This window comes from Triticum urartu, chromosome 4, assembly GCF_003073215.2.
Source record: "Triticum urartu cultivar G1812 chromosome 4, Tu2.1, whole genome shotgun sequence".
Lineage (NCBI taxonomy): Eukaryota > Viridiplantae > Streptophyta > Magnoliopsida > Poales > Poaceae > Triticum > Triticum urartu.
The window spans coordinates 266685666-266697586 of record NC_053025.1 but is presented as its reverse complement, the minus strand read 5'-3'; positions in this window follow the sequence as shown (position 1 = coordinate 266697586).

Below are 11921 nucleotides of genomic sequence, written 5' to 3'. Positions count from 1 at the left end.
TAATATCACCAACAGTATGCACCAGAGTGGTACGATAATCCTATTCTGGAAGTCATGTTACTATACCATGACAAACCTATGAACTATGAGGAAGCGACGATGAGCCCAGATTCCACAAAATGGCTTGAGGCCATGAAATCTGAGATGGGATCCATGTATGACAAAAGAGTATGGACTTTGATTGACTTGCCCGATGATCGGTGAGTCATTGAGAATAACTGGATCTTCAAGAGGAAGATGGACATTGATAGTGGTGTTACTATCTACAAAGCTCGAATTGTCGCAAAATGTTTTCGACAAGTTCAAAGGAGTTGACTATGATGAGACCTTCTTACTCGTAGCGATGCTTAAAAGTCTGTCCGAATCATGTTAGCAGTTGCCGCATTTTAGGAAATCTGGAAAATGGATGTCAAAACTGCATTCCTTAATGGATTTCTTAAAGAAGAGTTGTATATGATGCAACCAGAAGGTTTTGTCGATCCTAAAGGTGCTAACAAAGTGAGCAAGCTCCAGCGATCCATCTATGGACTGGTGCAAGCATGTCGGAGTTGGAATATATGCTCTGATAAAGTGATCAAAGCATATGGTTTTATACAGACTTGTGGTGAAGCCTGTATTTACAAGAAAGTGAGTGGGATCACTACAACATTTCTAATAAGTATATGTGAATGGCATATTGTTGATCGAAAATAATGTAGAATTTTCTGGAAAGCATAAAGGATACATGAGTAAGAATTTTTCAAAGAAAGGCCTCGGTGAAGCTACTTACATATTGAGCATCATGATCTATAGAGATAGATCAAGACGCTTGATATATTTTCAATGAGTACATACCTTGACAAGATTTTGAAGTAGTTCAAAATGGAACAATCAAAGAAGGAGTTCTTGCCTGTGTTGCAAGGTGTGAAATTGAGTAAGACTCAAAGGCCGACCACGGCAGAAGATAGAAAGAGAATGAAAGCCATAGGTTCTATAAAGTATGACATGACGTGTACCCGATCTATTGTATACCCTACACTGAGTTTGGCAAGGGAGTACGATAGTGATCAAGGAGTAGATCACTGGACAGTGGTCAAAATTATCCTTAGTGGAATAAGGATATGTTTCTCGATTATGGAGGTGACAAAAGGTTCGTCGCAAAGGGTTACGTCGATGCAAGTTTTGACACTAATCCAGATGACTCTAAGTCTCAATCTGGATACATATTGAAAGTGGGAGCAATTAGCTAGAGTAGCTCCGTGCAAAGCATTGTTGACATAGAAATTTGCAAAATACATACAGATCTGAATATGGCAGACCCGTTGACTAAACTTCTCTCACAAGCAAAACATGATCACACCTTAGTACTCTTTGGGTGTTAATCACATGGCGATGTGAACTAGATTATTGACTCTAGTAAACCCTTTGGGTGTTAGTCACATGGAGATGTGAACTAATCACATAAAGATGTGAACTATTGGTGTTAAATCACATGACTATCTAAACTAGATTATTGACTCTAGTGCAAGTGGGAGACTGAAGGAAATGTGCCTAGAGGCAATAATAAAGTTGTTATTTATATTTCCTTATATCATGATAAATGTTTATTATTCATGCTAGAATTGTATTAACCGGAAACTTAGTACATGTGTGAATACATAGACAAACAGAATGTCACTAGTATGCCTCTACTTGACTAGCTCGTTGAATCAATGATGGTTATGTTTCCTAACCATAGACATGAGTTGTCATTTGATTAACGGGATCACATCATTAGAGAATGATGTGATTGACTTGACCCATCCGTTAGCTTAGCACGATGATCGTTTAGTTTGTTGCTATTGCTTTCTCCATAACTTATACATGTTCCTATGACTATGAGATCATGCAACTCCCGAATACCGGAGGAACACTTTGTGTGCTACCAAACGTCACAACGTAACTGGGTGATTATAAAGGTGCTCTACAGGTGTCTGATGGTGTTTGTTGAGTTGGCATAGATCGAGATTAGGATTTGTCACTCGATTGTCGGAGAGGTATCTCTGGGCCCTCTCGGTAATGCACATCAATATAGCCTTGCAAGTAAATAGGTTAGTACCAAAAAACAACAACATAGGTTGCTATTGTCTCCGATTTCCTGTGATGTCAAAAAACATGCAAAAAACAACAACTGGCACTTGGCACTATGTCAATAGGTTAGTACCAAAAATGATATAAAATGATTATAAAACATCCAAGAATGATAATATAACAACATGGAATAATAAAAAATTATAGATACGTTGGAGACGTATCAGCATCCCCAAGCTTAATTCCTGCTCGTCCTCTAGTAGGTCAATGATAAAAACAGAATTTTTGATGTGGAATGCTAACTGACATGTTATCTCATATTCTTTTCTTTATAGCATGGACATTTGGGCTTTTTATATTATTCAAAGCAATAGTCTAGTTTTGACATGATAAGTTAAATACTCAAGCATACTAACAAGCAACCATGTCTTTCAGAATATCAACGATAAATTAGGTTATCCCTAGCCCATTGTGCTCAATAGTTGATCCATTCATGAAACGCACTCGCATATTAACTACACCCAATGCTCAAGTACGATCATAGTGCCCCTAGTTGGTGCTTTATAAGAGAAGATGGAGATTCAAATTCAAAATAAAAATTGCATAAAATAAAAGAAAGGCTCTTCATAGAGGGAAGTAGGGATTTGTAGAGGTGCGAGAGCTCAAAGCGAAAATTGAGAGATAAAAACATTTTGAGAGGCATAGTTTTCCCACCAACGAAAATGACTTAGAGTTCCCAACACTTTCCATGCTAGATATATCATTGGTGGTTCGAAACAGAAAATAAATTTTATTCCTTTTTCCACCATACTTTCACTTTCCATGACTAACCGTATCCACGGGTGCCTTCCATACCAACACTTTCCAAGGAATTTATTATTTGACAACATAAAGTAAATTCATTTTTCATTTCGGGACTGGGCATCCCTAATACCTTTGCCTTACTCTCGTGCAATGACAAGTGAATAAACACTCATCGTGAGAACAACACATCTAGCATGGAAAATATTAGCCACCCCTCACAACCTCATGAGCGGTACGAGTACACAAAAGAGAAATTTATTTGGAATATTAGAGATGGCACATACAAATTTTCTTAGAATGGCCAAAGAATACCGCCTATAGGTAGATACTGTGGACTCACGTGGCAAAACTGGTTTAAAATCGCCAAGAGGATGGCTTGCGCTGGCTCTGGCGACTCGCCCCCGCCCGTGGCCTCGCCCGCAGCGACCGGCGATCCCAGCGCCCTGCCCTACCCCGACGTATCCCTGACGCCTCCACCTCCTTCGCAGTCGCCGATATCGCCCCCTGCTCCGGCGACAGCTCCCCCCACCTCCCCGGTGTGGCTCTGGTGGGATGATTTGGTCGAGGACGATGCCGACTCCGCCGCTTCCTCCTCTGCCGTTCGTCCCGGCCTTGCTTCCCCAGGACCTGGGCGAGCCATGCGCCCTGAGTGGCCGGTAGCTGCAGGGGTCCCTCGCCGGCAAGGCTTTGCCGCTGGCTCGGGCGGGCGCTGCGGTCCGCCCGGCGCCGGGCGGCAAGGTTGTCTGGGGGAGCGGTGCCCGGCATCGCCCGTCTGTGCTCCTGGGGCGTGTCGGCCGTCGGAGGTGGGCAAGGCCAGGGCTTTCATGCGCTCTCGACCTCACCGATCGGCTCCTCCCCCCCCCCCCCCCCCCCCGCCCCCCCCCCCCCCCCCCCCCCCCCCCCCCCCCGCCCCCCCCCCCCCCCCCCCCGCCGGCGACGCCCTCGCTGCTGGTTCGCCACGCCGATCGTGCGCTCCTCCCCTTTTTGTGCCTTTATTGTGTCCTTTGAATCATCGTCGCTCCGTCTCCAGACTCTGGTGCTCCGGAGGCGGAGGCGGCGGTCGCCTGTGGAGGGGAAACCCTTTGGGTAACCACCCCCTAGACCATCTGGGCCCTGAAGATCGTGGGCGTGGCCTGCTGGGCCCATGCCCCTCCCTGCGGCCCATTGCTCCTGCTGGGTTGCCCCCTCCCCGCTTGCCTGGGCGGGTCCAGCAGGTCCGGCCGTTGTGTGCCCTAGGCCACACTCCGCTGCCCCAGGAAATATGGCTCCGCGTGCGTCGACCTTCTCCCGCCGCCACCTAACTCGCCAGCTTGTCTCCACCGAGCTCGCAGCCGCCGCGTCGTCCCCGCCGCCTGTTCCGTGCTTGGCACCCATCCGCTCTTGCCCATGCACTCGGTCGCATGTCGGCAGGAATGGGACGACGGGGAGGGTGTCGGGCAAGCGCGTACGTCGACCGGCCGACTCCGGACAGGTCCGCCTGAGGAGAGCTTCGAGGGAGCTGTGGTGAGCTCTAGGACGGCCGTTGGGGAACCGATGCCATTCCCCGGGCGCTTCCGACCGTGCATGGTTCGTTCCCGCTCGCCGCCAGGCCGCTGCGGCTGATGGCACGGGCGTGCCGCTCGCCCTCTCCGCAGGGTCGTGGGCCGTCCTTCGCTTGCATGCCTCCTCGCCCCTGTCTCAATGCACCCGCCTCCGCGTGGCCCAGAAGTACGTCTCCTCACGCAAGCCGACGTGGCCCCTCCGGCTCCCGCGACTATTGCGGGTGGCGCTTCAGCTCGCGACCGCCAAGGCCAGAACAAAAAGAAGAAGTGTCGCGGTTAGGGCCGCGGCATCTTGGCTGCCCCCGCCCTGCCTGCCCCGGGCTTTTCGTCAGCCGCAGGGCCGATGTCCGATATCCCCCGCCCTCTGTTCTTCAATTGCGGTGTGGTGGGCCATTCCCAAGTCTCCCGCGTCAACCCTCAGTGCTGCTATATCTGCAAGGACCCGGGCCACCCCACCCTTCTGTGCCCAAATCGTCCCGTGCCGGCTGAGCTCATGATGAACGGTCACGGCATCGAGGGGTTGGGGTTCTTCTACCTCGAGGTCCCCGACATCCCTCCCGCACCCCCTCGCTCCTAGAGATTGTCACGGTGGTGGACGGGGTGGCCTTCCCGGAGATGATCGGGGCGGAGGTCAACCACATCTACCGGTGCCAGTGGGACTGGAAGGCCACCCCTTCTGCCGGCAACGTCTTCACTGTGATCTTCCCAGACGCCATTAGTTACGGCTATGCCACTCGAAGTGGTCAGATCACCCTTGCCCTCCACCAGCTCATTGTCACCATCACTAAGCCAGTCCTCGACCCAAAGGCGGTGGCCGTCCTGGATGCTGGTGGGTGGCCACCCAGACATTGCTCGGTCTTAGGTTGTCATTCTCCAGATGTCCTAGATCCTGGGCAAGGTGGTGGTGGTGGACGAGCTCTCCGTCCGCAAAGAGGAGGAGGTCCGGGTCAAGGTCAAGTGCCTAGACTCCTCCAAGCCGCGGGCCACCATCTGCGTGTTCTTCAACGACCAGGGCTTTGACCTCCAGATCGCCTCTGAGCCCCCCAACCACGTGGGCCGCCCTTGCTTCTCTGATGATGGGCCTCCCGGTGGCAACCCCGGGACCGACGGAAACTACCACGGCCATCACCACCACCGCTCCTGATACGTTCATTCTGCATCATGCTTTTATATCGAATTTATTGCATTATGGACTGTTATTTCACTTTATGTCACAATACTTATGGCTATTCTCTCTTATTTTACAAGGTTTACATAAGGAGGGAGAATGCCGGCAGCTGGAATTCTGGGCTGGAAAAGGAGCAAATATTAGAGACCTATTCTGCGCAACTCCAAAAGTCCTGAAACTCCACGGAACATCTTAAAATAAATAAAGAAAAATCCTCGCCAAAGATGAAGGCCAGGGGGCCCACACCCTGCTCACGAGGGTGGGCGCCCCCCTAGGGCGCGCCCCCTACCTCGTGGGCCCCCTGGTGGCTCTCCGACGTCCATCTTCTCCTATATGAAGTCTTTCGATGAGAAAAAAATAGGAAGGAACTTTTCGGGACGAGACTCCGCCGCCACGAGGCGGAACCTTGGCGGATCCAATCTAGAGCTCCGGCAGAGCTGTTCTGCCGGGGATACTTCCCTCCGGAGGGGGAAATCATCACCATCGTCATCACCAACGCTCCTCTCATCGGGAGAGGGCAATCTCCATCAACATCTTCACCAGCACCATCTCATCTCCAAACCCTAGTTCATCTCTTGTATCCAATTCTTGTCTCAAAGTCCGGGATTGGTGCTAGTAGGTTGCTAGTAGTGTTGATTACTCCTTGTAGTTGATGCTAGTTGGTTTAATTGGTGGAAGATCATATGTTCAGATCCTATATGCATATTATTACCCCTCTGATTATGAACATGAATATGCTTTGTGAGTAATTACGTTCGTTCCTGAGGACAAGGGAGAAGTCTTGCTATGAGTAGTCATGTGAATTTGGTATTCGTTTGATATTTTGATAAGATGTATGTTGTCTAGCCTCTAGTGGTGTTATGTGAACGTCGACTACATAACACTTCACCATTATTTGGGCCTAGAGGAAGGCATTGGGAAGTAATAAGTAGATGATGGGTTGCTAGAGTGACAGAAGCTTAAACCCTAGTTTATGTGTTGCTTCGTAAGGGGCTGATTTGGATCCATATGTTTCATGCTATGGTTAGGTTTACCTTAATACTTTTGTTGTAGTTGCGGATGCTTGCAATAGAGGTTAATCATAAGTGGGATGCTTGTTCAAGTAAGAACAGCACCCAAGCACCGGTCCACCCACATATCAAATTATCAAAGTATCGAACGCGAATCATATGAATGTGATGAAAACTAGCTTGACGATATTCCCATGTGTCCTCGGGAGCGCTTTTCCTATTATAAGAGTTTGTTCCGGCTTGTCCTTTCTACAAAAGGATTGGGCCACCTTGCTGCACTTTATTTACTTTTGTTACTTGTTGCTCGTTACAATATCTTATCACAAAACTATCTGTTACCACTTATTTCAGTACTTGCAGAGAATACCTTGCTGAAAACCGCTTATCATTTCCTTCTGCTCCTCGTTGGGTTCGACACTCTTACTTATCGAAAGGACTACGATAGATCCCCTATACTTGTGGGTCATCAAGACTCTTTTCTGGCGCCGTTGCCGGGGAGTGTAGCGCCTTTGGTAGGTGGAATTTGGTAAGGAAAAATTTATATAGTGTGCTGAAATTTACTGTCACTTGTTACTATGGAAAGTAATTCTCTGAGGGGCTTGTTCGGGGTATCTTCACCCTCGTAGTAGAGCAAAGAGTTGCTCCTCAACCTACTGAACCTATTGAAAATGAAACTCCTTTTGAATTTCCTTCGGGTATGATGGAAAAACTGCTAGCTAACCCTTTTACAGGAGATGGAACAAAGCATCCTGATGAGCACTTAATATATGTGGATGAAGTTTGTGGATTATTTAAGCTTGCAGGTATACCCGATGATGTTGCTAAGAAGAAGGTCTTCCCTTTATCTTTGAAGGGAGACACATTGATATGGTATAGGCTATGTGATGATATGAGATCATGGGACTATAAAAGATTGAAGTTGGAATTTCATCAAAAGTATTACCCTATGCATCTTGTTCATCGTGATCGCAATTATATATATAATTTCTGGCCTCGCGAAGGAGAAAGCATCGCTCAAGCTTGGGGGAGGCTTAAATCAATGTTATATTCATGCCCCAATCATGAGCTCTCAAGAGAAATAATTATGCAAAGTTTTTATGCTCGGCTTTCTGAAAACAATCGCACCATGCTCGATACTTCTTGTGCTGGCTCTTTTATGATGAAGACTATTGAATTCAGATGGAATTTATTGGATAGAATTAAACGCAACTCTGAAGATTGGGACCTCGACGAAGGTAAGGAGTCAGGTATGACACCTAAGTTTGATTGTGTTAAATCTTTTATGGATACCGATATTTTCCGTAAGTTTAGCACTAAATATGGACTTGACTCTGAGATAGTAGCTTCTTTCTGTGAATCTTTTGCTACTTATGTTGATCTCCCTAAGGAGAAGTGGTTTAAATATCATCCTCCCATAGAAGTAAAAGTAGCTGCACCTATTAAAGTTGAAGAAAAGACTGTCACTTATAATGATCCTATTGTTCCTACTTCTTATGTTGAGAAACCACCTTTCCCTGTTAGAATAAAGGATCATGCTAAAGCTTCAACTGTTGTTCGTAAAAGCAATATTAGAACTTATACACCTCCTGAGCAAGTTAAAGTAGAACCTAATATTGCTATTGTTAAAGATCTCTTGTCTGATAATATTGATGGGCATGTTATTCAGTTCGAAGGTGAAACTGCTAGAATTGCTAAACCTTGTGATAAAGATAAACATAGACCTGTGGTAGGCGTGCCTGTTATTTCTGTTAAAATAGGAGATCATTGTTATCATGGCTTATGTGATATGGGTGCTAGTGCTAGTGTTATACCGCATACTTTATACAAAAATTAAGAATGAAATTGCACCTGCTGAGTTAGAAGGTATTGATGTCACAATTAAACTTGCCAATAGAGATACTATTTCACCAATTGGAATTGTTAGAGATGTTGAAGTCTTGTGTGGGAAAACTAAATATCCTGCTGATTTTCTTGTTCTTACTTCTCCGCAAGATAGCTTTTGTCCCATTATATTTGGTAGACCCTTCTTAAATACTGTCAATGCTACCATAGATTGCACAAAGAATGTTGTTACTGTTGGCTTGGATGATATGGTTCATGAGTTTAATTTCTCTAAATTTAGTAAACAACATCGTGAGGAAGAATTACCTAGTAAGGATGAAATTATTGGTCTTGCTTCTATTGTCGTACCTCCTAGTGATCCTTTAGAACACTATTTGCTAGACCATGAAAATGATATGTTCATGAATGAAAGAAGGGAAATAGATGAAGTATTCTTTACAGGAACCTATTCTGCACACAATTTGCCTGTTGAAATTTTAGGGGATCCTCCTCCACCCAAGGGTGATCCCGTGTTTGAGCTTAAACCTTTGCCTGATAATCTTAAATATGCTTATCTTGATGAAAAGAAGATATATCCTGTTATTATTAGTGCTAACCTTTCAGAGCATGAAGAAGAAAGATTATTGAAAACTCTGAAGAAGCATCGTGCTGCTATTGGATATACTCTTGATGATCTTAAGGGCATTAGTCCCACTCTATGTCAACATAAAATAAATTTGGAAGCGGATGCTAAACCAGTATGTGATCCTCAACGACGTTTGAATCCTAAAATGAAAGAAGTGGTAAGGAAGGAAATACTCAAGCTTCTGGAGGCAGGTATAATTTATCCCGTTGCTGATAGTCAGTGGGTAAGTCCTGTCCATTGTGTCCCTAAGAAGGGAGGTATTACTGTTGTCCCTAATGGTAAAGATGAATTGATTCCTCAAAGAATTATCACAGGTTATAGGATGGTAATTGATTTCCGCAAATTAAATAAAGCCACTAAGAGAGATCATTACCCCTTACCTTTTATTGAGCAAATGCTAGAAAGATTATGCAAACATACACATTATTGCTTCCTAGATGGTTATTCTGGTTTCTCTCAAATACCTGTGTCGGCTAAAGATCAATCAAAGACTACTTTTACATGCCCTTTTGGTACTTTTTTATAGACGTATGCCTTTTGGTTTATGTAATGCACCTGCTACCTTTCAAAGATGCATCATGGCTATATTCTATGATTTTTGTGAAAAGATTTGTGAGGTTTTCATGGATGACTTTTCCGTCTATGGTTCCTCTTTTGATGATTGCTTGAGAAATCTTGATCGAGTTTTGCAGAGATGTGAAGAAACTAATCTTGTCTTGAATTGGGAAAAGTGCCACTTTATGGTTAATGAAGGTATTGTCTTGGGGCACAAAGTTTCTGAAAGAGGTATTGAAGTTGATAAAGCCAAGGTTGACGCTATTGAAAAGATGCCATGTCCCAAGGACATCAAAGGTATAAGAAGTTTCCTTGGTCACGCCGGATTTTACAGGAGGTTCATTAAGGACTTCTCAAAAATTTCTCGGCCTCTGACTAATTTATTGCAAAAAGATATACCATTTGTCTTTGATGATGATTGTGTAGAAGCATTTGAAATACTTAAGAAAGCATTAGTCACTGCACCTGTTGTTCAGCCACCTGATTGGAACCTACCCTTTGAAATTATGTGTGATGCTAGTGATTATGCTGTAGGTGCTGTTCTAGGGCAAAGAGTTGATAAGAAATTAAATGTTATTCATTATGCTAGTAAGACTCTAGACAATGCTCAAAGAAATTATGCTACTACTGAAAAAGAGCTTTTAGCAGTTGTATTTGCTTGTGATAAGTTCAGATCTTATATTGTTGATTCTAAAGTAACTATTCAAACTGATCATGCTGCTATTAAATATCTTATGGAAAAGAAAGATGCTAAACCTAGACTTATTAGATGGGTTCTCTTGCTACAAGAATTTGATTTGCATATTGTTGATAGAAAGGGAGCTGAGAACCCCGTTGCAGACAACTTGTCTAGGTTAGAAAATATTCTTGATGACCCACTACCTATTAATGATAGCTTTCCTGATGAACAATTAAATGTTATAAGTACTTCTCGTAGTACTCCATGGTATGCTGATTATGCTAATTATATTGTTGCTAAATTTATACCACCTAGCTTCACATACCAACAAAAGAAAAAGTTTTTCTATGATTTAAGACATTACTTTTGGGATGACCCACATCTTTATAAAGAAGGAGTAGATGGTGTTATTAGACGTTGTGTACCTGAGCATGAACAGGAACAGATCCTACGCAAGTGTCATTCCGAGTCTTATGGAGGACACCACGCTGGAGATAGAACTGCACATAAGGTATTGCAATCTGGTTTTTATTGGCCTACTCTCTTCAAGGATGCCCGTAAGTTTGTCTTGTCTTGTGATGAATGTCAAAGAATTGGTAATATTAGTAGACGTCAAGAAATGCCTATGAATTATTCTCTTGTTATTGAACCGTTTGATGTTTGGGGCTTTGATTATATGGGACCTTTTCCTGCCTCTAATGGATACACACATATATTCTAGTTGCTGTTGATTACGTTACTAAGTGGGTAGAAGCTATTCCAACTAGTAGTGCTGATCATAACACTTCTATTAAAATGCTTAAGGAAGTTATTTTCCGAGGTTTGGAGTCCCTAGATATTTAATGACTGATGGTGGTTCACACTTTATTCATGGTGCTTCCGTAAAATGCTTGCTAAATATGATGTTAATCATAGAATTGCATCTCCTTATCACCCACAGTCTAGTGGTCAAGTAGAGTTGAGCAATAGAGAGCTCAAATTAATTTTGCAAAAGACTGTTAATAGGTCTAGAAAGAATTGGTCCAAGAAACTTGATGATGCATTATGGGCTTATAGAACTGCATACAAAAATCCTATGGGTATGTCTCCATATAAAATGGTTTATGGAAAAGCATGTCACTTACCTCTCGAACTAGAACATAAGGCATATTGGGCTATTAAAGAGCTCAACTATGATTTAAACTTGCCGGTGAGAAGAGGTTATTTGATATTAGCTCACTTGATGAATGGAGAACCCAAGCTTATGAAAATGCCAAGTTGTTTAAAGAAAAAGTTAAAAGATGGCATGACAAAAGGATACAAAAGCGTGAGTTTAATGTAGGTGATTATGTATTGCTATACAACTCTCGTTTAAGATTTTTTGCAGGAAAACTTCTCTCTAAATGGGAAGGCCCCTATGTTATCGAAGAGGTCTATCATTCCGGTGCCATAAAATCAACAACTTCGAGGCACAAATCCGAAGGTGGTAAACGGTCAAAGAATTAAACATTATATCTCAGGTAATCCCATAAATGTTGAAACCAATATTATTGAAACCGTAACCCTGGAGGAATACATAAGGGACACTTTCCGGAACGTTTCAGACTCCGAAAAGGAATAGGTATGTGGTACGGTAAGTAAACCGACTCCAAAACAATTTTTAAGGCAA